This window comes from Molothrus aeneus, chromosome 10 (genome assembly GCF_037042795.1).
Source record: "Molothrus aeneus isolate 106 chromosome 10, BPBGC_Maene_1.0, whole genome shotgun sequence".
Lineage (NCBI taxonomy): Eukaryota > Metazoa > Chordata > Aves > Passeriformes > Icteridae > Molothrus > Molothrus aeneus.
Genome location: NC_089655.1, coordinates 15,107,891 through 15,132,897, shown reverse-complemented (window position 1 = coordinate 15,132,897; position 25,007 = coordinate 15,107,891). Strand labels below are relative to the sequence as shown.

General features: G+C 45.2%; 1 long non-coding RNA gene across 2 annotated transcripts in view; it reads left to right on the top strand.

Annotated features, from left to right (window-relative positions):
- The window catches only part of LOC136560720 (uncharacterized), a 40,316-nt gene extending 16,385 nt beyond the window's left edge, over window positions 1-23,931 (top strand). For both annotated transcript variants that reach the window (XR_010784196.1, XR_010784195.1), the window contains one exon: window positions 23,221-23,931. This is a non-coding gene — a long non-coding RNA (uncharacterized lncRNA). The remainder of the gene's footprint in view (window positions 1-23,220) is intronic.
- Window positions 23,932-25,007: the final 1,076 nt, after the last annotated feature.

The following is a 25,007-nucleotide window of genomic DNA, read 5'->3' as shown; positions in this document are numbered from 1 at the left end:
ATTAGTAGTTAGAAGTTGGACAAGTTCATACTGCGTATAAGCCTTCACCATTTAACAGAAGAAACCATTCTTGGAGCAAAAGTCAGGGCTATGATTTATTCCATCATTTGCAGTAGAGATTGGATGCTTTTCCCATCAGCTTCACCCAGGTTCATGCAGGAGATTCATTCAGAGCAGTCTTGTTGCTGGCATCCTTTCAGAGGTCAGACCTACATGACCACGGCTGCCCTCTGGCTCTGTTAATTTACAGATCAGAGTTCTCACTCCAAACTGTGATCTAGAGACACAAAATCCTCCAACATACTAATTCTGCTGTCTGATGCTAAACCCCATTCTTAAGTTTCACTGTAGGATTGGATAGAAAAAGCAAGAATTTGTGGAAGAATTTGTATGTGAGATTTTGTTTGACCATATGAAAAGCTTTGGGACTGATGTTAATTTTAAAACCATTTTTCCATTTTTACAATTCCTATATCAGCACAAAGCCTTTGGCAGGGGGCAGGGCAGGAGGTTTTGAATGAACAGTCAGAGTCAGGCTCCTTTCCTCAAAGGCTTGAAGTCATGGTCTGGCAAAAGGATCCACCAACATTTGTGAAATGGACACAGGAGAGCAGGGAAGAAAAGAGCCATCCCTCTGGTGCCAGGTCCTACCCCTGATGTTCCCTGTAGCAGAACCTGACCTTGCAGTTTTGGCTACCAGTCAGTCTGTGTTGTGCCCTGTGGCCTTGGTTGTTACCCTGCCTTCCTCTCTGAGGAGAGAATTCCTCTTGGGCAGCAAAAAAAAGCACATTGGCTATGGCACAGTAAGAAATTCTGCCTTTCTGCTGCCCACCTGTGAGGAAGAAGTCTGCCTGAAATATTCCTCAGCCCTTAAAAAGAGAAAGAGGCATGGCACATCTCAATGTTTGTTGAATTGGGATTGAATTCTAATATTCTTTGATCAAACCTCAAGTTTGGAGAATGTCTGAACCTTGAATTTGGGTTATTGACATTTTAGAAATACTACTTTCTGGTCTGGTTCTCTAGGATCACTCAAAACTCTTCAAATAAAACCAGATCTGTGGTTTTTTCCACTTCCCTACTGGGCTGCTTTGATTTCTGAGCTCTGAGTTTAACAAATAGAGGCCACTTTGCTTCCTCCTACAGAAAAGTATTGTCACCAGGATGATGTGAAGCAAGGAATTTTTGCTGAAGCCTTGATCTGAAATGTTTTATTTCAAGGGAGGTTTTTTTGCTTACTTTCATGTCTATATATAGCTTCCTCCAGGAGTGCTTTTGTAAGACCCAGACTCTTCTATGATTGAAGTTGATTCTTCAATGAAGAAGTACTCCTAGTTTTTCCCATTTTTATTGGAGAAACTTCCCTTTTTCTATGCCTACCCCGACAGTGGAAGAGAGCCCAGCACAAGGACCCACAGCTGGTTGTGGTCCTGCACCAGGCTCTCCATGCTGACACCTACCCAGGGCCCTTGGCTTCCTTTGGGCATCAGAACAGGTGTGGTTGTTCAATTGTTTTTGTGAAGCTGGGCTTTTGAAATCCCATCCCCCAGGAACTCTAAGGGATACTTCTTGTTCATTTTTTCTCTTTAAAGCTCTTTATCAATGTGGTAGATAGAGATGTAGTTCTCTGTTTCATCTGAAGGTATTTGGTATGATGACTGTAAAGTGATATAAATATTTTAGTTATCAGCAATTGATAGGCATTCAAGACAGGTTGTGGATGATTACATTTGATACCTTTGAGGAGCAGTGGTAGAGATATAATGAAAAATATCTTTTAAAATATATTCTGTTTTATAAAAAGTGAGTTTGGTTTGGATTAGTTGGAAACCTCTGGAACAACCTAATAATAAAACTGGAAAGAAATTTTCCTTTTTTCAATATACCATCAATATTGGGTCTCCTTAGTCAAGAAAAGATTGAGGTTGAAATTAACTTTGTGGAGATCCAGTCAAAGCAAAAATAACACTGAAATAGATTGTGTTGATTCTTATGAGACAAACATTCTTTCTGGAGCTATTCTGGAAGGATATTTCACCTGGAACAAGAAAATCAGGTGAGGAAGAACTTAAAAAATCATTTTTTGGATGTCACAAGTTTTGGTTTTTGGTAAAATAAATATTTGTATTATTAGATTGATGAAAGCCCTTTTTTATAAGGATAAAGTGATAAATTAATGTGATCAGAATAAAGTGATAAATTAACTTGTGATTTCCAGTTTTTCAAAAATCAATACCTTTCACATTTATATTTCTATAAGTTTCCAGAAAAACAGATGAATGACTCTGTGTGTTCCCTGGGGTATTGTATCTGTCAGGAACCCTATATTCTCCCTTAAAATATGCCCTGCATGGTAAATATTACCTCTTCACCCAAAAAACTCTAATTGCACATCAGCCTTCCAGCTCCAAGCTGTTCCATTTGTGTGCAGAGAGAAAGAGTGAATCACTGTCTTAATTAAGGTCAGTATGTGATACCTCTGCTATTCTTCCAGCTATTCTCAGCTGGTGAATAAAGAGTTAAAAATAGGACATAGACTGTCCTCTTTTGTGGTCTTTACTGCTAGCCCAGCATGTTTATAGAACCTTTCTCAGTGATAGTGTGTTTTGATTAATATTCACAATTCCATCCAGATTTTTCTTTAAAAGCCTAAGTTAAATCAGACCACAAGATCAATTAAATTGTGTTTGCCAGTACATCACTGGCAAGTCAGGCCATCAGTCACACAGGAACTTTTTTCAGCCTAACTCTGAGTTGATTGATCTTAATATTTTTAGTGCCCCTTGATAGGTTTATTTTTGTTTAAAGCACATCAGTAGAAATATCTCAAATCAAATCCATTTCTGGGACTCCAGATAGAACAGTAGTTAAAAGTCAAGGTCAGGAACTTAAAAGGGAGGGGAGAGAGGAAAGGGGGATGTGGGTTCTACATCAGTGCAGCTTTTTCTCCCAAAAACTTGTATGAGCTTCATTGCAGGCCCCAAGGGAAAGAATTTTCTGCTTGGCCTACAGAAGGGAGTGGTGATGTGTTGGGAGAGGCAGGGTGAGAAAGCAGCTATGTTGTTCTTAGAAAAGCTTCATTGGCAAACAAGCACAATAATTTTGCAAAAGAAAAAAAGTCTTCCCCACAAAGGAGAATTTTGCTGACAAGGTGTTAAGAGATGAAATATCTGCTTTTATTTCATTCTGTTCTCTAAAGGGATTTAGAATTTTGCTGTGTAGGTCTTTCATACCAAACTAACTTTCAAAGTAAATCCAGTTCCTTTGCCAACACACTTTTTAAAGGGGTAATACAGCTTTATTTTCAGAACTTCATCTTGTTTGACATTTGTTGAATTTGTTGAGTTTTTTCTGGCCTAAAGTGAGAGTGAGTGCTTCAGGTTCTTTTTGGGTTTGGGTAAAAATAGTGGTAACATGGTTGAATCCTGCAGAAGTCAACCATGGACAGACATTTCTAACATCATGTCGTGTGTGATTTCCTTCAGGATCAGAACAGGGATCCCACAAAGGCTCCTTAATGCTGCTTGGAGGCTGATCCCTGCTCTCATCCCTCCTTTCCAGAGCCACAGGCAGTGGGCAGTGCTGGGGACAACCTACTCTCCTTTCTGGTGCTCCAACTGGATCACTGGCACCAGGTTTTAAAGGTATGTTAGGGCAAAGATAAACAACAGTTCCAAGATTGCTGGAGTGCTTGGATTCAGCTTGTTGGTCTGGCCTTTCGGTAGGTCTGGAATGGGAACAGAAAATGGCTTTGACCCTATTCCTCCTGGACTGTCTGTCACCATTCAGAGTTCGTCCTGCAGGTATGAGTATCTCTTTCACAGAGCGGGTGAAAAGAGTGAAGGAAAAGGGTGTTTTGTGTGTTCAACTCATATCAGCATTGAAGCACTTGTGGCTGTTCTCCCATCAAGGCATGCTAAGTAGGGACACCTCACAAGGTAATGTAAGGGCTGAATTTTATGACCTGAATACAAAACCTGTATTAGTTTCAACCTGCTCCTAGTAACATGTGTCTAATGCTAAATTATCTCTTTCATGTGGTTTTTGTATTACACATTAACCTCAGATTGCTTTCATGTGTTCAACTTTCACGAGTTCAAGAGTTTTGCAGGAAGAGCAGCGAAATGTGTTTTTGTCAATCTCTTTAGTTTTGGGGCCAAGCTGGGTTTCCAGTGGGCAATTGGAACAGCACTGACTGCCTGGAGGAGCAGGAGTCAGCAACCTGTGTGGTGCAGGCATGTGTGAGTGCCTGTGCCTGGAAGTGACTACAGAGGATCCCATTTGGGAAGAACTGTCACGGTGCAGGGCAAAGGCTGGAACAAGCAGACTGGAATGGGTAACCCTACACAGTCCTTGTTTTCCTAAGCATACATGTTTCTAGAGATGTGGACATGAGTGTATAAATTATAGACCTCTCAATGGTTCGTGCTGGGCAATGCTGTTCCACAGCGGGTGGCTGGACTGACAGCTTTAGGGCTGCTGGGCTCGCTTCTTGCTGGCCTGTCTAAGCCTGAATCTGATTTTTAAACTAGAACTAGTTTTAGATGCCTTGGGAGTTGTTTAGGATGGGTGGCTTCCACATTTGGTTACTGAGATAGGGCTGGTACCAGCATGGCAATAGTCATGGGGACTTTGTGCTTGTCATGGTGTCATGTGGATTTCCTGCCCTTAAAGCCAAGTGTCCACAGCCCCTGACTCTACCCGAGCAGGGAGGCTGGGAGCAGGTGCAGGGAGGTTGCACTGTGGCAGGGCAGTGCAGGGGTTACAGCCAGGCTCAGGAAAGAAGCAGAGGCATGCCAGGGATGCTTCTCCCAGACTGCCCCTGGCCAAGGGCTGTCACTGTGATGGATGCCATGGCATGGGCTGGCAGACAACATCTTCCTTGGGGGCTGTCTCTTTTCTTCTGCATAAAAAAGCCCCAAACCTCCCCAGTCGCAGGACCTGCTTTGCTCCTCCATGCCACAAGTCCTCCCTGTAGGAAGAGGGACAGCTCCTTCTGTGTCTTCCTGAGTGGGATGATCTCAGCATGAGTCACTTGCAGCAGGATGTGGACCCTTTTTCTTTGGAAGCAGCTGCACAGCTCAGCACGTCCCTGACACAGCTTCTGGAACAGGGCAGGGCACCTTCCAAACCAAAGCATTCGTGGGCAAGGCTTGAGCATGCTCTAATTTTGTGAATGGCTCTCACCCGAGAGCAGGATGTAACAACCAGAAAAGGGTGGGGATACTGTAGATCCATTTCCCTCATTCTTGGTGTCCAGTTAGTACCCTAAAACAGGTAACTTCTGAGCTTACAGGGAAAACCACAGGAGCAGTGAGCTCTCTATTACAGATATTGGCTGTAACACAAAGGGAGATATTGGTTCATTGATCACCTCGTGGTCTTGGGTCTGTCTCACTAGTGTTTCTCAATGGCTGAGGATTATTCCTGAAATGTCCATTTGAGTCCCAGCCTTCTTGAGTATTTTTCTTTTCCCTCATTTTGAATATATCTCAGGAGATTATCAAATACCTCCTAGACCAACACCTTCCTTTCCTCACAGAAAGGTCTACCCTCCCCTTGAGTCATTGGAAAACACTACCCCAAAGCCATTTGCTTGGGCTGAGTGACATGCTGGGCAGTTAATGAACCAGCACAGCTGTGTCCAAGCATCCCAGCAATGAACATGGGCTAAAATAGAAGCCACAAGCGGGAAACATGCAAACCCTTCCTGTGCCAGAGACGAAATCCAGGGAGTGCTGGGCTGGATTGCTGGATTTTCACGCCTCTCACTAAATAAATCCCAGTCTGCAGTCCACCCCTCTGCTCTGTCCGAGTTGGTGGCTCCTTAAAAGCTTTATGGAGGCATTTCCAGTGGGGCATCTTCCAGCAACAGCAGAAACCCTCAGGAAACACCTTTAGGGTAGACACACCTAATTAGGCTGGTTTTTGGAAAGGTTGGTTTGCTACTGGCAACTGACCCATCACAGAGTTTAAATGACCAGCTTGCCCAGTTTTCAACCTCACAAAGATTTTGTTACAGTTAATTCTTTCCTGATTGTCCCTGAACCTGGTTCCAAGTAACTTCAATGATACATCTAAAGTCTATTTAAAATAAAGGGTGGAGTATTTGTCCCTCTTCTTCCAGCAAAGAAACAAATCCAGGCCAGTCAAAAGGTTTCAACTAATATTGAGTGATACTTGATATATGAAGCTATTTTTGTTTAATGATCCAAATGTGGTGAGTGGAAGAAAGTTGTCTAGCTTTTAATCAACATTTTAATCAGCAATGCTGAATGCAAAGTGGGAGCAGTAGCTACTATGTAGCCGTTTTTCATTATTTTATTCTGAATTTTGCACTGTCATACTATCTAAAAAAAAATTTTAAAAAAATGTTGTTAATATCTAAGAAGTTCAGTTCTCCTAAAAAACAACCAACTAAACAACCCCCCCCAACCAATCCATAATGTGTTTCTAGCCCTTACACTTATGGAGAATATGACCCATGTACACCCCAAAGTAAAATAAAAATACCTCACTAAATCTTACCGTTTCTGAGTCAAGCCCTGTACACTCATATTCTATTTTGTATTTAACTTTTTGTGGTGTTGGCATTTCTGCAGTTATAAGTCAAGGGCTGCCCTGAAGCAGTGATTTGATCTCCCTTGCCTGAGCTTGCCCCACAAAAGCCTATTGGTAATAAATATTATCCCAAGTGACTGTGGTGTAAGTAATGGCATTCCTTGCCCAAAGATCAGCCCCCAAAAATCACTCTCTGCTCATGTTTGGAAAGAACTGTTGGGGAGAAAGGTGCAAATGACTCTTGCTTCTGCTCGTAATGTCAGATACAGATCACCTGGACACCAAGAACAAGACAGACCCAGCAGGACCCAAGCGATCTCCAGTTCCTGATGTCTGACCCTGTTTTTCTAGTGGAGCCTATGTCTGAGGCTGTGCTCAAACCACCCTCTCCTCCCTTTTCTATGAGGAAGTACATGGTGCCTTCCTCTCTTTGGGCATGGCAGCTCGGGCCAGATGTGCACAGATGTGCACCTTCCCAGCAGCAGCAAGGCCAAGCTTACTCTAAGCAAGCATTAATGCCTTGGGCCTGAGCTTGGCCAACAGCAGCCAATAGGGAGACATGTGAAGGACATCAGATCATTCAGCCTCCATGGCTTGAATCCCTGCTTTCACCAGTGCCATCACACCAGCATTGTCCTGGAGAGGCTTCCACGCAGCACTGTGGGATAAGCCCAGGTGCTGCTCCCTCCTTCGGAGGGACACCCACAGGAGGTGAGTGTCACTGGTGATCCTATGAGGAAAGAATGAGTCTCCTTTTTTTAGTGCTCCTCCTTTCTTCTTTCTTGTGTTTGCAAATACAAGTGGTAGAGGGGTGGGAGGATTTGGAAATGCATTGCTTCGTCTGTATTTTTAATTAAGCGCTTTGCATTTTAAGCTTTGCCGTAAAATGTGATAGATTTCTTCAATAATAATTACACTGGGGAAAAACAGCTTCATCTGAGTTGCATAAGACTTGCTTTATCCAGGCATGTGGTTTTATTAGAGCTTAAATGTGATTATCTAGGGAAGACCACAAGCTTTTGTTTAGTGATAAGAAGGGTCAAAAAAATTAAAGGAAACACAAGCCATAAACCCCTCTGTGAAGGCTGTTTGGTTCCACCACAGTATACTAGTGATTCTCCCTGGAATCAGCATGTGGTTTCCTTATCTTGTGGTGGGGAGATAGACAGTCCCTGGGGAAAGCAGTAAACTGCCTGAGTCTTTGAGTCAAGGAATGGAAAACAGAGAGTGTGATTATCAGAGTCACTGTCCCTAATCCATCCTTAAATGTTCCCATAGTTCTGTGCAGTTTGAATTCCCTTAATTATGTGATGGATTTACAGTTTAACATTTCAGATATAATTACCTCTTATTATCGAAAACAAAGGAGACACGTGCCAGTCTCAAAGAGTAAAGACATAGCCCTGAGGAAAGGGATTAGTTCATCTTGTCTTTTCCCCTCACACATGCACATGCAGATATTTCTGCACAAGTCCCTCAATACCTACTTGTCAGTGCATTCCTTGTTCCTTGGCTTCCAGGGCTGCTCTTTCTTCATGCATCTGGGAAGTGATTGAAAAGTCCTTTGGTTGATTAAGTTCATGGTCATCATCGTAGGCTCAGGTACCAACAGAGGTCCAGCTATTTGAACTTTGATATACATGGCAAGACTAAAATAAGCTGTTTAACAGTGCTTCCCAAGGTTTGAACAAATAGAAACCTACTGGGCATCAGGCAAGAGCACCAGGGTGCTCACTGAAATCACTGTACCTGGTTCATAGAGTGTAAAGTTCTTCACATGAATGCTGGCTCTGTGAGGCACTGATTCTCATCTGTTAAATCCTCTCTTTGGAGTCCTTTTTGCATTTAGGATAGGCAACATGTCTGCAGGATCTTCCATACCTTGCTTATTCTCTCACTGGAAATATCTTGAGTTACTCTTGGGATCTGGCTATTGAAGGAATTGATTGCAAATGGAAGAGGGGCTGAACTCCAAATTTTGTTTGTGTTTAGACATTTTTATGAAAACTATTCACTTACTACTATCCAGTCAAACCATTTGAGTCCACTCCTAAACATAAACATGATGACTAATGCCCTTTGCTGGAAGTGGACATCACTAATATTGGACCACTAATAGTGAAAATTAATTTTAAAAATGTAAAAGGTACCTTTTATGGCAAGCAGTGCTGGTACAGCTGAGAGATACTGAGACAAGGGGCAGTGAGGTGTGTTTGTGTGTATGTAGATACATAGTAAGCTTTGGAGAATGACACTGAAGAATTATCTCCATTACAGCAGGGTGGTGCCATTTCTCGTATCAGCCTCATTCATCTCTCTGCAAACTGTGCCAGGAATAAAAGGTGTGATGATCAGTGACACAGAAACAGCTACCTGATGGTCCTGTTGTGTACACACCGAGGATGTTGCCCTGGAGACCATGTAGCAGCAAGGGCAGTGTTCCTGTTTTCATCCAGATGCTGGGAGCTGCTTGGAGAAGTTCATCCATGAGGAAGGCTAACTGGGGGCTTCATCAGCACTGGCCCTCCTTCCCATGTGGCTTCTTGCTGCCCCTGCAGAACTCCTAGAGGGGAACAACACAGTTACCAAAATACCCCAGGAGCAGAGGAGAGCTGGGCTTTGGGCACTGTTTCTTGCTTGCAGCCACGCGTGGCTGTGCAAGTCATCCAGGAATGAGGCCGCTAAATCCTCATGGGTGTCTAAGGCTCTTCTGCCTGCTTGCAGCCCTCTGCCCTGCTTACCAGGGTGGTGTCAGAGGGTGCCTTGGCACAGCATGTGGTCCTCCAACAGGGATTAATCCCACTCAATGTGGACAGGGCAACGCCTACACCTGAGCTGTCTAGACACCCCTTCTAACAAGCAAAAAGCAAGAGGTGTGGCTAGGGGCTGAGTCATTTTAACTTGACAGCCCAAACAAGCCTGCCTAATCTGCCCTAAAAAGATGCCTGTTTTTTTCCAGCAGCTGCAACATGAGCTCAGAGTGCTCAGGTTGGATGGAGATCCTGCATTGTAAAGCAAGCTGAATCCCTGTCCCTGGTTTTGTGTTGACTGTGGCCATGTAAAGCATCAACAGATGAGAAAGTTGATTTTGTTCTGTACTTGTCTCTGTGTCTTCCAGGTATTCTGCTCTTTCTGGGGTTGCAAAAGGACATCCAGCTATCAAATCAGTGCCCCATCTTGAATTTTTATACATCCCTCTTCATCTTATAAGGAACTGTACACCTGGAGGTGTGTCTCAGTGTAGTCAGTGCAACCAGCTGGGCATAGTGCTGAGCAAAGATTGTATGTCCTTTCTCTAGGAAGTCAGACCCTACTGAGAGCTACCATCAGTTACACAACAAGTCCCCAAATTCTTGGTGTCTCCTTTGCCCAAGCATGAGATCATTACCTGTTGTGTGGGGGTAAGTTGGGTCCCTTAGTGAAGAAAAGCCCACAGCACCAGGCTTCAAAAAAGACAGGAGATTCTAAGTGACTTTCAAGTGTGTGGCTGGAGTTCTGCTAGCTATTCTCCAGTTCTGGGCTGCTTCCAGATCCTGCTGATAGGCACAGCATTCAGCAGGAGCTCTAGCAGCCAATCCATCAGAGCAGCACTGTATAAATCAGGAGATGGATGCAAGGAATCATCAAGGGTGAGGAGCTGGCTTTAGGAGTATGTTTGCACTCATCTGAAACCTGTCCACTGTCTGAGATGTTAAGCCATTTTCTGAGCTTCACATTGTTGTGTTGTGATCTTTCTTTCCATTGAGTTTGCATAAAGAACAAGCCTTTGGGGTAGAACTTTTCTGCCTTTGACACTCCCAGCTCATTCTTGCAAGTTTATATTTGTTGTTGTTGAGTAACCAGTAATAAATAATCTTTTGGTCAAGACTCTTAAAATGGGTCAGTGAACCTCAAAGCATCTCTGAGCTGTCTGTACCATGAGAGCCATTCCTCCTGATTTAGAATTTGGTGAAGCACTGACATTCTAGGGCATTTTAGAGTCAGACCAAACAGCCAAAAATTTGTGCTCTATTGTATTTAGGGGTATGTAGCATTCCCTAATAGAAATCCTGCACACCTGGATGTAGACAAATGAACAAAAGTCCTGAACAGTCTAAAAGAAAATACCTCCTCCATCTAAAAAATGTGGGTTAGAAAGGAGACTTTTGCCTTGTGCCTCCTGCTTCAGTTTAGAGTTGATCAAGCAACTTCCTTCTACAGAGAAAGTATTTCTGAGTGTTTCTGTAAGTGGCAGAAGAAAAATATTGCAGAGGAAAAAACCCTAGCTCTTGAATTCCAAAAATACTGTCTCCTTTCAAAGTAAGATTTATATGCAAGAAGACAATCTCTCTTACAGAGTTTTTCCTGTCACTTGGAGTCCACTCTCTGGAAACAAGCATACAGTTTAAAAATATATTGGAAGAGCAGCTTGGACACAGAGAAAGGAATGACCTGTAGTTCGTAAAAACAGAGAAGCTTTTCAGTAGCTTGAGGCTTGGAACAAGAATCTAAAAGTTATGTAACACCAGTAAAATTTGGGGCATTCTTGTTACCTAAAAAATAACCATTCTTGGCTTCTCACATTAATATCTCTGCTTAGGGATTACGTTAACTGTTTTGTGGGGAAACTGGATGGAAATCTGCAGCTGTGGTGGTGAGTTTTCTTCAGTGTGTACAGGGTCAGGATGAGTGAGTGGTTGGGTTATTTGAGGGCTGTTCCTGAGCCCTCTTTGTCTGGGATCCAGACCAGCCTTCCTGTTGAGAAACACTGTCCTACTTCAGTGCAAGAAAAACAACAGAACAGCTCCTGCTCTAGCAGGACAGTGGAAGCAGTAAACTGTTTCCAGTTGATGCTACGAGCCTGGAGTGGCTCCTGGAGTTATCAAAGCAGAGGTAACACACCTCCTTTCTTGCTCTCCTTGGTTTTATTAAGATAGTTTTGGTTCTTGCAAAATTCTAAGAGATGTTGTGTGGGCCTTTTGCAAGGAAAAGGTTGGATGCCCATGTGCACCTCTGAGGTGGAAGCAATGGCTACCCCTAGCTCTCTTCAAGGACACAACTTCATTTTCAGCATGAGTGGAAAGTATGTGGGAATGTTTAATAGCTTTTCCTAGAACAAAACAATAACCTGAACAAATTGCCCTCTTCCAAAAAAAAACCCAAAAAACCCCAAGCAACAACCCAGAAAAAAAGCCCCAACCAAACAATAAAACAAATAGAGGAATATGTGTTTCATTTAAAAAAAAATAAGTCCAGATTTAAATATATATATATATATATATATATATATATGTAATTTTAGACCAGAATAGAGCAAGGACTTGTATGTCATGTGATATGGCATCCCAGCAGTGCCTGGCAATTACTTTGCTGCTTTGGTTAGCTGGTCAGTTCTCAGCCATGCTCTGAGGAGCGCTCTGCTGAGCCCCTTAGCAAGCACTGTTTAGTAAATGGGGAAAGAAGTGCAGAAAATGTTTTGTTACACCTTTGAAACTGATAACTTGAGTCTGTAAGTTCAGCTGCTTTTTGGAACTGTGTCCAGGTTGTCATGGGGCTGCTTAAGAAACCCCAAAATCCCACAGTACCCCCAGTGGTCCCCCCTTTGTTCCACCACAGATGTCCTGCACAGAGGCAAAACCAGATGGATCTGCCTTCAGTGGCTTTTGGTTTTATTCTTCATTTTGTTTTTATTCTTTATGGTATTCAAATAGCACAGTCTTTTTGTCTCCTGTCCCTTATAAACCCTTGTGACCATTTAAAGGGGTCCACAGACTGTCCATATAAAAGCATGTGTGTAAATAGAGCCTGTCTGCTGTACTGATGACTAGATGGGCTATTACATGTACATTTAATAATTGTATCACATGCCTAGTTTTCTCTGTGTGAAAAGCATAGAGGTACCTATCAGCAGATATAAATGCCTACAAAAAGGCTGTGATGTGGTAGAAGGGCTCTTAGCAGGAGATGTGTGGGAAGTAATCTTTGTTATGGCTGTACCAACCTTAACTAGCCCAACTGTGATGATCCCAAGCTGAAGAAACCTTTGTACCACACAATATTTTCCAGTTAATTATATATATTTGTGCATCTGGGTGTGTGTGTGTGGACAAGTGAGATCATCCATTCCTGTGAGAGTTTTTTTTAACCTATCCAGAATATTTTTCCTCTCACTAGCTCCTTTCCAGGAGCTCAACAACAACAATAGGGCCAAGGGCCTTCCCTCTCCTCTGGTGTCTGCAGTCCAGTGTCTGCACTCGGGTGTGGGCTCTCCAAGTCAACTCCAAGGACTGCTCCAGCTTGAGTCTGCTGCATTTCCAAGCTCAGATAACATGGGATGTTTCCAGGCCAGCCTGGCTGCTGGCCAGGATCTTGCCAGAAGTGGGAAGTGGGAACCAGGAAAACAAATACTTTTTTTTTTTTTTAGTTTGTGTGTGTCTGGATATGAGAGAAAAATGACAGAGAAAAACTCTAGATTTTGAGCCATCTGGCATCCCTTAGTGATGTGCAGTCAAGGGTCTAGCTCAATTCAAACAAATTGTTCTAAAGTTGTATTTGAAAAATTCTAATTTAGTGCTTGCTTAGAAGACTATGTGTTAGTTTTGGTTGATTTTTATAAGGTGGGTTGGTCTGTGTAGGGTTTTTTCTTTTTGAAAATGGCACTATTATTTTCTCCTTCCCGTATTTTCTTGGATCAGAAGGTTCACTGAGATGCCAAACTATGGCTGGCTACAGCTCCAGCACATCTTGTAACCAGGCAGGCCATGACATGCCAGAGTGGTGGAGCGTGGTGTGTACAGTCCAGGAAAGATGTGACAGATGAACACTGCTGATAATGTTCACCACTCCGGATATTCTACTAAAATCCCCTTCTTCCAGGTAGGTTAACTCTTGAGACACTGATATAACGAGCACCCGAAGAAAGCAGATGCCTACAGACACCCACCATCAGAACAAGGTTTCTTTAGTGTAGAGCTGAGCAAGAGTAGAAATGTGAGTTACCCTTTCCTAGCGGGGGAACCATCATTTCTGCCCAGTTTCTGTGTAATTTCAGGCACTGTGCTGGCTGGGATCTGCATTCTGTCCCTGTTTCCACAAGGAATATGAGGAACACTGAGCAGCACCACCATAGCTTGTTTCTCTTCAGCATAAGGTATGACAGCCCCAAAATATACCCCTCTGTCCTTGGTCAGAAAGGGCATTCACAGTCCTCCCACTCTTCCCATTCATCATCTCCCCCTTTTCACACCCAGAAAACACAAAAGTATTGTGCAATGCCTGCAAAGTATGGCATTGCATAGTATGGGCCAGGCCTTGAAAAGGTACTTTAGTTCTGTCTTGGTTTGGGGGATAGAAACAGGGATTTAGGGATATAATCTTATGTTTAAAACTTTGCTTTGGGTAAGGTGCCATGTACCAGTGAGATCCTACAGCCCTGACCAACAGGCCAGCCCACAAGGGAAGGAGGCAAGCTGGAAAATGGGATTGTGAGTTCTTAACCAGCAAGAGGAGGGCTGTGCAGGGTGTTACTGCTGAGTATAACACACCCTTCCTAAGGAAGCTGCACTCTTGTCTAATGAAGTCTTTACCTTGTGAGAGGCAATGAAAGCTGATTGCTGTACTCATCAGGCTCGTGGCTTCCTTTGGAGTCTCTTTCACTCCCTAAATGTTGATAACATCAATCTGGATGGAAGGAGAGAGACTGTAGGGATGGTCTGAATATCAGGATTACTCACCTGCCCTGAAGGACTGATCTTCCTCCTGCTCACCTGAGCAGTGGCAGGGCTCTCTTGGTGAAGCTCCATTCCTGTTTTTACAAGAGGAGGTAAAAGCAGTTTCCAAAATCTGGATTGAAAATATACTTACAGCTCTCCCTTCTTTAAAATAACTAATAGAAGACAAGACAAGAAAAGACAAGAAAAGAAAAGAAAAGAGAAAAGAAAAGGCACAATGATCATTATTGTGTTGAAAATAAAAATCTCCAGGATATCCTAAACTTGGGTTAGAAAGACAGTGTTTCTTTACCTAGCATTGGACAGGCTCAGGCCAGGCTCTAGGATGAACTCTTCATTTGGGATAGAAGCCCTGTTTTATCGGGAGCAAACTCCACAAATAAGTTTCAGAAATCTTAAATGAAACTCGAGGAACTTTGCCTGGCACAATCCAAAGGTGGAAAAGAAAGGACAGATTACCAGAAGCAGTCTGAAAGCGTGTTTTTCTGGAAAAGAAAGAAGAGAAGGAAACACTTGTTAGTTTGTCATTGTGAAGTGAAGCATTACTTTGTCAATAGAGCCTCTGGTATAGGGAAACTAGACCCCTGTTTGTTATTTGCAAGCATTTATTTATATATATATTTATTTATTTGCTCTTATGAAACAGAATCTTCACATTAAGATCCAGCCCTTTCTATTCACCCTCTTAATTATCTGATTGTGTCCATTTCTATGGCATTGGCTGTTGCACATAGTCCATCCATCCTTGCATCTGTGCTGGAGAGCAAAGTTATTAACAGATAAGATCAGTTATTGCACAGATTGACTGCACTTTATCTCTTGTGCTGTACCCAACCACATGCATGCCCTCAGCCAGCAACCTTCAAAAGGCAGCCTGTGCCATGTTCAGCAAGGACTTAACCTCCTTCCCTGGTCCCAGGACAAGAGCTGGAAAAGGGAAGTTACCTTATTCTAAGTGCTCTAAAATTCCACCCTCGCTCACCTTGCGGTAACTTGCTTGTGTAGTCATGGTCTTAAGGCTTTGCTTTAGTATCCATGGCCACAACATCTAAGCATTTTTATGGTACAGCACACACTAAACATTAATTTCAAATTATTGAGAGTATGTTCATGACTCAACAACTTTCTAATGACTATGTACCTTGTTAAAGTCTTGCAGCTCTTTAATAACAAAGTTTTCCCTGATCCCTTGGCATTCAGGCATTCTGTATAACTGAAAAGAAGTGCATAGCTGAAGTGGGTTTTTAGGACACTCGATTTAAAGTAAGCCCAAGGCAGGAAAGGACTCTTTGAACATCTCCAGAGTGGACACTCCCAGAGCTGTCTGTGTACGGTTTGAATTAATTATTCTCTTCATGGAATTCGTACAAAATGTCCCTCAGGCTCTTTTTGACTGCCTTGCTGCCCTTTTGTGATAATCCCTTGCTTATCCACTGGGCTTTCTGTGGTCCTAAACTTAACATACAAAGCCATTTTTATCTAGGGGCTAGGGTGTGAATAAATGCAAGGAATGTCTCTCAACATGACTTTGTGTTTGTGAATCTTTCTCCAACTTGATTAGAAATGCTCAAACTTTCTTGCAAGCTGCCTTTAAGCATCTTCCTGTGACATAGCTGCAGTCAGAAGGATTTCTTCTGCCATGGGTTACGCAAGACAGCAAGCAGCCAGGAGCAAAAGGGAAGCTTGGAGGCAGACTGGAGGCGTAGGAGATGGATCCTCTGGTCTCTATTCTTCAGTGCACCATGTAAAATGACCTTGGGTAAGTCTCCTTGCCACCTTGGGTAATGCAGGTGTGACAGAGCCATGCTGTCTGCCTTTGCTGGGCTCAGCTAAATGCCTTTAGCTCAGGTTTCAAGAGCACCTTAGGCAGATGGGTTCCCAGCCATTTCCCACTAATTTCAAATGGGGACACATGTGCCTCTAGGGTTCTTGAAAAACCCAGCCCTTAATGTTTTATGAAAAGGGTATAAAGGGCCAGAAGGAGGATTTTGTTCACATCATTAGTTGTGATGAGTTCTTTGGATGGAGGAAATTCCGTGAAGCATTGCAAAGATCCTTTGCAACAAGGCCCACAACCTCCAGTCTTTAATGACCACGAGCAGAGAGCACACAGCAGAACTGCTTTGTACCCAAACACCACTTTGGTCAGGCAGCAGACAGCAGCAGCTCACCTGCTTTGCAAGAGCCTCAGTGAGCTCCTCCTGGCAGCTGGGCTGCTTCTGAGAATCCAAAAGGTGTACAACTCTAGTTGTTTCATCATTTAAACATCAGTTGAGAAACAACTGCTAGACTTCCAAAAAAACAACCAACAAAAACAAAACCACAAGCAAAACAACCAAAACAAAAACCAAGCACCAAAGCCAATAAACCAATGTAACCAGCTTAGAGCTGCTGTTTGGGGTGAGTCAGTGTCCTTGGGCACTGCCAGCTGTGCTCCAGCTGTGCTGGAGACCACACTGGCAGGTTTTCTGGCTCAGGTCTCGATACTGCCTTGTGGCTGCCTGGTTCAAGGCTTGCACAGGGATCCTACAGAGACCCACCACAAGCTAGACTGGGATAAAGGCTGGCTTAGAGGCAACATCAGCTTGCTTGTGAGAGGGACAAAACACTTCCAAGCACCAGCAGCCCTACCACTGCATAGGAATTCATGAATTCAGTGGCTCCTGCTGTGACAAAGAAATGGTGGTCTCAGATGTTCTGGGCCCATGAGAGCTGTGGCTGGTCAGTTTGGGTCACAGGTAACATGACCAGCATTCTGTCAGGCCATCATCCTTCTTATTTCAGTGTAAACACTTCCCACCTGTCCCAAATATGCATGTCATTCTCCAAGACTCTCCAGCATTGCTTCCATTGGCGGAACTTTATTCCCTGCTCCCGCTCCCTGTGCCGCATCTGTTCCCATCACAGCTGTGGCCACCCTGTTCTGGCTGCTGACACCCTGGCCCCCCCTTCCCCTCCAAATCACCTCCCCTTCCAAGATCAAAATACTCTGTTTTTATTTATTTACCCTGCAGCTGTCAGTGTTGTGTCTGGATCACTGCACTGCTACGTGGACGGACATAGGACACACGATATGTAGAAAATCCTTAAAACTGCCATCCTGGTAGTAACCAACATACAGACAATCAACAAATGGATCCCTTGACCCCCTGCACATTTGAAAACAACAGGTCCAGGTGATGGAACAAATGACGTTGGAGGCTGGTACGAGGTCCTGGCCCAAACCAGAGCTGCGTTTGCCCGTGGTCGGGGAGAAGAGCCAGGGCTGGAGATAGCGGCTATCCCAGGGCTGCCCACCCCGATGGTTTTTGGCGCTGTACAGAAATACACAAGGCAGAGATGTGGCTCTGAGATATCAGTGCTTTGTTTTCTCTCTGCCCCACATGCTGCTTTTTGAGATGAAGGGAAACACTCTCTCAAATGTCTCAAGGTAGAAGATGCTGTTGAGGACCAGGAAGCATCTGGGATGGTGCATGGTGGCAAGGAAGGGCAGAGCCTAGAATGAGTTTGATTTTCCTCTGTTTGCTGATTTCAAGTTCATTATCCAAACACTGGCTTTGGAGGTGAAGCCTTAGCCCTGTTCAGCCACAGCACCTTATAAAGACAGGCTGCCACATGGGTTCACCAGTGGCCTCTCACTCCTACATCAGTGCTTAGGAAAGTAAGTTAACATTCCAGCAAGCTCCCACTAGCAGGGTACCCAACACCCTGCAGCCCTGCTGTTGTGTCCTCATGGCCACTGGGAACCAGGATGGATCAACTGGCTCAGGGCTATTGTATGTCAGTAGCAATTGATTTTTTCAGTATGTTAGATAGCGTTTTATAGCCAGCCACTCTGTAACCTCTACCCCACCAAAATGGAAATGCCTTCTAAAGAATAGCTGTAGTCTGCCCACTGCTTAAAGATGCTCACCTGAGTTTCAGCTACACCCAACCCAGGGCTGTGGTTTCCTGAGCATGAGGAGCTGGGTGCAGCCAAAGGCAGCATTCCCTGCAAACCCAGGTGTTCTCTCCCGCTGGCAGCTGTGATTCAGGCTGAGGTAGGACACACACCACAGCACTTGGGTGTGTGGCTGCAAACCAGGTCTCCTTCAGCTGCCAGCCAGTGCCTCAGGCAGTGCTCAGGGCCACAGGCACTGCACTTTCCTCTGTGTCTCCTCAGTGTGCAGGAAGAAAGAGGCATCATTCTCCTCATGTAGCATCAGGATGATGTTAAAAAAGCCTAGCATGGAAAAAGGAATTATCTTCTTGTCTTTCTGCTTCCCTAAGAATAGGTGGGTTTTAGGCCTGTTTAAAATCAAAACCAGTAAACTAATGCCCAGTTGAGGAAGAAGCTGGTAGCAGCACTGTAGCCAGGTCACAGGTGCCCTTGGTCAGCTTCCAACCTGCTAAGCATCACCTGCCTTTTCACCTTTGGTACCTTCCCAAGTTCTGGAAGGCAATGAGTGGGCACCTCAACAAGAACCATACTGGAACCTCTCTCTGACCACCAGGACACACTTTTCACGTCCAGGTTTTTGGGAAAGAGGACAGAGATGAGCAGGTGGGCAATGGTAAATGACTCCAGGTAGGTGTCATGGAAGCTGCAGGATGTTTGGAATCTGGGAATATGGGAGTAGAATTGGGAACCTGAATTAAGGGGTGTGTTCAGTGGGGACATGCCAGCTCCAGGCATCAAACTCTCACTGTAATAGTCAATTGTGTTGTCATACTGCTCTCTCTTCGGCCAGAGAGGGATGTGCAGGAGCCTGAGGGCTGCAGAAGGCACTGGGAGAACAGAACCTGTGTCACAACTTTACTGCCATGCACTCTTCAATCTCTGCAGCTAGTGCAGCTCATTGGTAACCGCAGCCCAAGCCATGGCCTTCCTCCTTCCCCACCTCTGCCCTCCCAACCACCAGGATGTGCCTCCTTCTTCCACTGTGGGGCAGTGAGAAGAGAGACATGCAGATGATGAGAGGTGGGAGAGAGAAGATGACTCTTTTCTGGCAACTTCACTCCTTTTCCACCTGGTGTTGGTTCCTTTCTCAAAAGCATCCTTTGAGAAGACATAACCCCTTCCAAAAGGTGCAGGAGGCTAAGAACTACATTGATATTTATCTATTATTGTTCTGTAGTGCACATAAGTGATGAAAACAGCTACTGACAGCCTAGCAGGTTAGGCAGAAATAGATTGCCTGGAACTACAGATTCACATCCCAGCAGTAAAATTTCCAGTCCTTGAGATGCAGCTAAACTCGTAGCCAGGAGCCTGCTGGCTGTTCAGAGATTGATGTTAATGACCTGCCATGCAAAAGCATCTCTTCCAGGACAGAATCTTGTTCCCCCCAGTGCAGCACACACAGTTCCTGCTGCCTTCCACCCCAGAAGTGGCTGCATGTCTGATTCTGGCCATGTACACAGCAGTTTGTCAAGCATGCCAAGACTCTCCAGCATGCAAGGCATTAGAGAAATGCAAGACAGGATCTGAGCTATGACAAGCACAGTGCACGGCATCATATTCCACTGTGCAGAAGGGGAAATGGGGATGCAAAATATCTTCTTGAGCTGAATAAGCCATTTCAATAAAATTAGGACTGAGGTGTGGTTTTGCCTCCAAATTGAAACCAAAGTAAGACCATAATGCCTCTCACATTGTTCTGTCACAGTTAATTCATGAAATTACCCCACCTCCATTGCCACCAGCTATTTTCTAGTGTAGGAGTTTAATTTATCATTCCAATCACTGTAAAACACCCCAAAATTAGGGCAAAGCAAACAGGAAATCTTGTAGCTGGAGTGCAGCAGGGTGAGTAATTTCAATACTCAGTGCAGTGTACAACCTCTGACCCCAATGATTACTTTTAATTTCTCTTTTGACCTTTTGTTAATTGGACTTGCTCTGTGAGAAGGCATTTCAGATGTGAACATTTTTTTAGGTCTTCTTGCTACTTCATGATTTGTGGTTAGTTTCTAGCTGGAGAAACCCAGAGAAAAATCTCTCTGGTTAGCCCAGTGTAATCTAATCTAGTCCAGCTGCAGCCCCTGAGCAACAAATTGCAACATCTAAAGATTTTTCAAGCCAAGTAGCACCTCATCACATCCAGTTACTGCTTCCACCTGGAGCAAAGGGAAGATGGGAGCCCCAGCAAGAGGATGATGTGTTTGGGCTTAGAGTGCATCCATGGGAGAGAGACCCCCAATGCAAATCAGGGCCAGCCACTATCTCTGCTCTTCAGCAGGAGTTGCACTTGTGTCAGCCAGGAAGTGTGAGCTCTCCATTCTTTGCTGGTTACAGTGGAGAGTCTGTGCAGCCTCATGCCCACAGGGACTGTTCAGCAGCATCTGCAATCTGTGTTTCCTTCTGCTGTGGGATGTACTGGTGGCTGCAGTGCTGGCCATGTGGAAGGGCTTGAGCAGGGTGATGGCTTTCCTGTGCTCTCTAGGGTGCATGTGGCTCCGGAAAACCAAGCAGTCAGCAGCACCAGTGTGCACCAGAATCTCAGCTTGCACAGACTGGGGCTCCCATCAGCCTCACCAGCATTAGGTGGCACTGGTTGTGCAGAGAGGACAGCTGGCTCTGTGTGCAGCAGTAACCCAAGAGTTCACACCACCTCTCAGGAAGGATTTTCTGAGCTCTCTGTTATGTGTCTGTGTAGCTCTGGACAGCTCAAAGCTGCTTTGGCCACCCGTGCATCAGCTGTGCTCAATGCCTAGAGTTGTTTGGGGATGTTTGATTGTCAAAACATTTTGGTGTCAAGGGCCTCTCCACACCCTCTGGTGCGATGTGATCCCTGGCTCACAGACTGAGCAGGACTGTTTGGGAGCCCATCCCAGTTCTATTTAGACCCACACTGAGGGTAAGAGAGCATGGTGTCAAAACTATACCTGATGTGACACTATCTGCTGGGATGGCCGAGGTGCTGGGTGTGCAGACTCTGAAGCAAAGCACAAGTGTCTGGGCTCATTCATCTGCTGTGGGACTGAACTGAGGACAGCAGAGCCCAGACCTTCCTGTCTCACCAGGGCCTGGTGTTCTTGAAAACAACCAGAGAGGCTCTTTCTTGTTTGGGGAATTTATTCCCTTCTGCTTTAGTTCTTTAAGATCTTTAGTCTGAGCTTGCCACAGGTTTTAGTGCCTGGTGCTCGACCATGGCTCAGTGAGCCAGGTTCAGCTGTTGCCATGTTGGGGTTGGGAGCTGTTCAGCTCCTCATGTGCACTCTAGAAGAGGAGCTTGCAGTGGAGCAAAATCTGCTTCCACACCCAATTGCTGGATAGGATTGGCTGCACTGTGCTCAGGGTGCAGCCCCCCCAAGGAACAAGTGGCAAAAGCTGGCATGTCTTGGGCCCTGGGCTCTGTCCTCTGCAGTGTGTGGTGCTGCAAAGGGGCACAGGCAGCAGCTGCTGACATTCCAGAGTGCCCAGCTCCATAACTAACCTGGCAATCTCCCTGCTGGTCCCCACTGGGTGCTCACTGGGTTATCACAGCCATCAGCAGCCCCAACGACTGGCAGCAGCAGCAGGGTGACTCACCTGGCCTGGCCCTCCTTGCACTAAATCTTGCTATCAGGATGATAATCTGCCGGTAATTTTTGCTCCAGCTGAGAGCTGTAGACCTGCTCTCACGCATCCTGCTCTCCCTGTAGGCAGAAAGCTTCCCCCCAAATTACCCCACCCTCGCTCAGTGTACCCACAGCCCCTGGCCACTCTCCAGCACATTGTCTGGTTTGGAGACCAAAAACCTCTGCCCTAGTATCTCATTTCAGGAATTAGGCTCTGGAGGCCAGTGAGGTGCCGTGGAGAGATTCAGGCAAGTGCATTTTTGTGGAGGTTGCAGTGCTGAGGCCATCCATCATTCAGCCAGGGAGGGGGTGCCCATGCTGCCCTGCTGAGCACAGTTAATGCTGAGCAGCTTTTCCCTGAAAGTTTCCTCCTCGGCCTGTAGTGCCCAGACAAGGACATGGCACATCTTGGCACAGCAGTGGAAGAAGCCATTAGACCTTCAGCAGCTCCAGAGCACAGACCACAAGCTGTGAAGTGCAGATGTGCATTGCTGCACTAGTAACAAGCACGCGTCATGACTGTGTGTCCTGCTCTCTTCTCTGTTCCTCCTGTCACCTGTTTACCCCCCTTTTCCTTCTCCCCCTGTCTCCCCCCTGTGTGATGATAGATGTGATACAGGGGCTTTGTTCAAAGAGGATGCTGCACTACAGGGCTGGGCTGAGAACTGGCAGCTGATTTCATGCAGGACTGAACAACTCACTCCAGTCTGCCTGGGCACAGTGGAAGTGCTGAGAGAAACTGTCTGAAATCTGTAACTGATTTCCCTGATCTGACTTTGGTGAAAAAAGAGCCAGGCATGCACATCTAGACCCTACTGCACAATCACTGGCATTTAAGAAAAAAAAAGAATAAGAAATTAAATGGGTTTTTTGCTTCTCCTGATTCCTGGGAGGAGCTCCATGTTGAGCACTTGATGGATTTGCCAGTTTGGAGGGGGGACCCTTTATGTCCTTGGAAAGGGAGTCTGAGTCATCTCCTCTGCTGGAAAATGAGCAGTGCTAAAGCTGTGCCACCAGCCATAAGTCCTATAGTGACACTTCCAGGGATGGTGAGAAAGGGGAAAGCTTTCTGCTGGAGGTAGGCAGAGATTTCTCTGTGCTCAGAGGAGAAGCATCCCTTATCCATAGGGATATCAGAGCTACCAGCAAAGCTGAAAGGTTTGACCGATGTTATGAGAGCATCTTGGGGCTGGGTTAGAAACTCTGGGGTTTATCTGAGCTGGGACTGTGAGGAACCTTAATGATGTGTTTCTGTTTCACAGCTACTAGAGATACAGGAAAGCAAGTATCCCTTACATATGTAATCCACAGACCAGGAGTAAAGAGAAGGATGATGTGAATGATCTCTTCCTGCATATCCCCTTCCTGTAGACCCCTTTAATCTAATTGACATTATTATTTATTTCAGGGTGACCAGTGTCCTGCCTTGCCTTGGAGGTCAATGGAAGTTCACTTGTCGACTTCATGCACAGGATTTCAACCCGTGTCTGTGATCAGTGATGAAATGAAATTCACAGCTTGGAATAATTTATCCACATACCCAATCAAACACAAACATCCTTTGTGATTGAAAATGAATCAGGGCTGGAGGCAGCTAGCCTGCTGCAGAGGTTTGTGATAGATTAATGAGCTGAGAACAAGCTGCCACCTCCACCCCCATCATCAGTGACTTTCCAGTCTGAGGAAAGGGACGCTGATCTGGAGGTGAAGGATATACTCTCTGATAAGTGTTGCAGTGGGAGGTGAGAAATACGAGCTTCAAGTGGAGGAGGAGGGGAGGAAAAAAGACAAGCACTGTCCTCTGTTAAGCAGGGTACAGTTTAGACAGAGCAGCTGCCTGACAGTCTTGTGGCAGGAGGGTCAGGGCAGGAGCAGCCCCGTGCTTGCAGCACCTGTTATTGAATGCTACCCGCAGGTACCAGGGCAGCACAGACCGTGATTCTCTGACTTCTTCCAGTCACGTGGGAAGGCCAGGGATCTGTGAGACCAAAGGAGATGATGAAACACTGACAACGTCTGCCCTCAGTGAGATGCAGTAAAACCAATGCAGAAGGGACCGTATCCCAGAGGCTTTTTGGGCTTCAAGATGAAAATAAAGTTTGAATTCTGAGTGTCTAAAGTCTGAGTGTCACAACTCAGTGATTTTTAATTGGGAAATTCATATTACTTACGCTTTCCTTTCTTTCCCTTTAACGTGCCAGCTCTGGAAGTGTGACAGAAGGTCCAGGCTGTGACAGTAACACGCTTCTCCTGGTGCAGAGTGGCTGCAGCATCAGCTGAGCTGAGCTGTGGGTCAGGGTGGGAGCTGTGGTTCAGCTGGGGAATGGTTGTGCATTAAGCCAGGGCCAGTCAGCCACTTGCACTTCTCTGCCCTCATCTCAATACTCGCTAACATCAAAGTGAAATTTCAGTTCCCAGATTAGCAAAGAAAAGCTTGAAAGGGTGAAATGTGTATTGCCTGAAAGTGAAGAAGGCAGAAAGCAAAGCCAACCTTTAAGTGATCGTTTTGAGTACACATTATTTGTGATTGTGGGGGGTTTTTTGTGACTGGGGCAAACCACACTTCAGAGAGATATGAGACTTTTATAAGCGATGAGCTGACACTGTAGGTTTGACAACCAAAGAAGATGAAAGAGACATTTCACAGCTGAGGCCATGGGTTGAGCTGGTGCCTAGTGAGGGAAGGATTTTTGAATTTGGTGCCCCTCATGTGCCATGTGCTCAAACACAAGAACACTGCACTGGTGGGCAGCTGGCAGGAGAAGCTGCTACCAAAAGCAGAGCTGGGGAGTCCACTAGGTCTCCACCCTGACAGCACTGCATTTTTGGGCTGTCTTCTGAAACCTCCTTTATCAGCATGTGCTGGGGGTCCACAACTGCATAAGGCAGGGGAAAAAGCTGTGCTGATCCCACTAAATAGCTGGGGTCAGAATCTCCTGCCTGCAGGCTCAGATGAAAAAATCTGGTGTGAAGTTTTCCTTCCAAAGGCAGCAGACAAATTAAGCTGCCTTAAAGCTGCCTTTCATAATTTAAAGCAGCTTCTGGGGTGCTCCAATTATGCATCTTCCTGGTGCTACATCTGAAACTCCAAACCCTCACAGTTTGAGTGACAAGAGTAGCTCCTGCCTCTTGCTGCCTGCCTGATGTTGTGTCCTTTCACACCAGCCCTGGAGGGGTACTCTGGAGGGGTGGCTT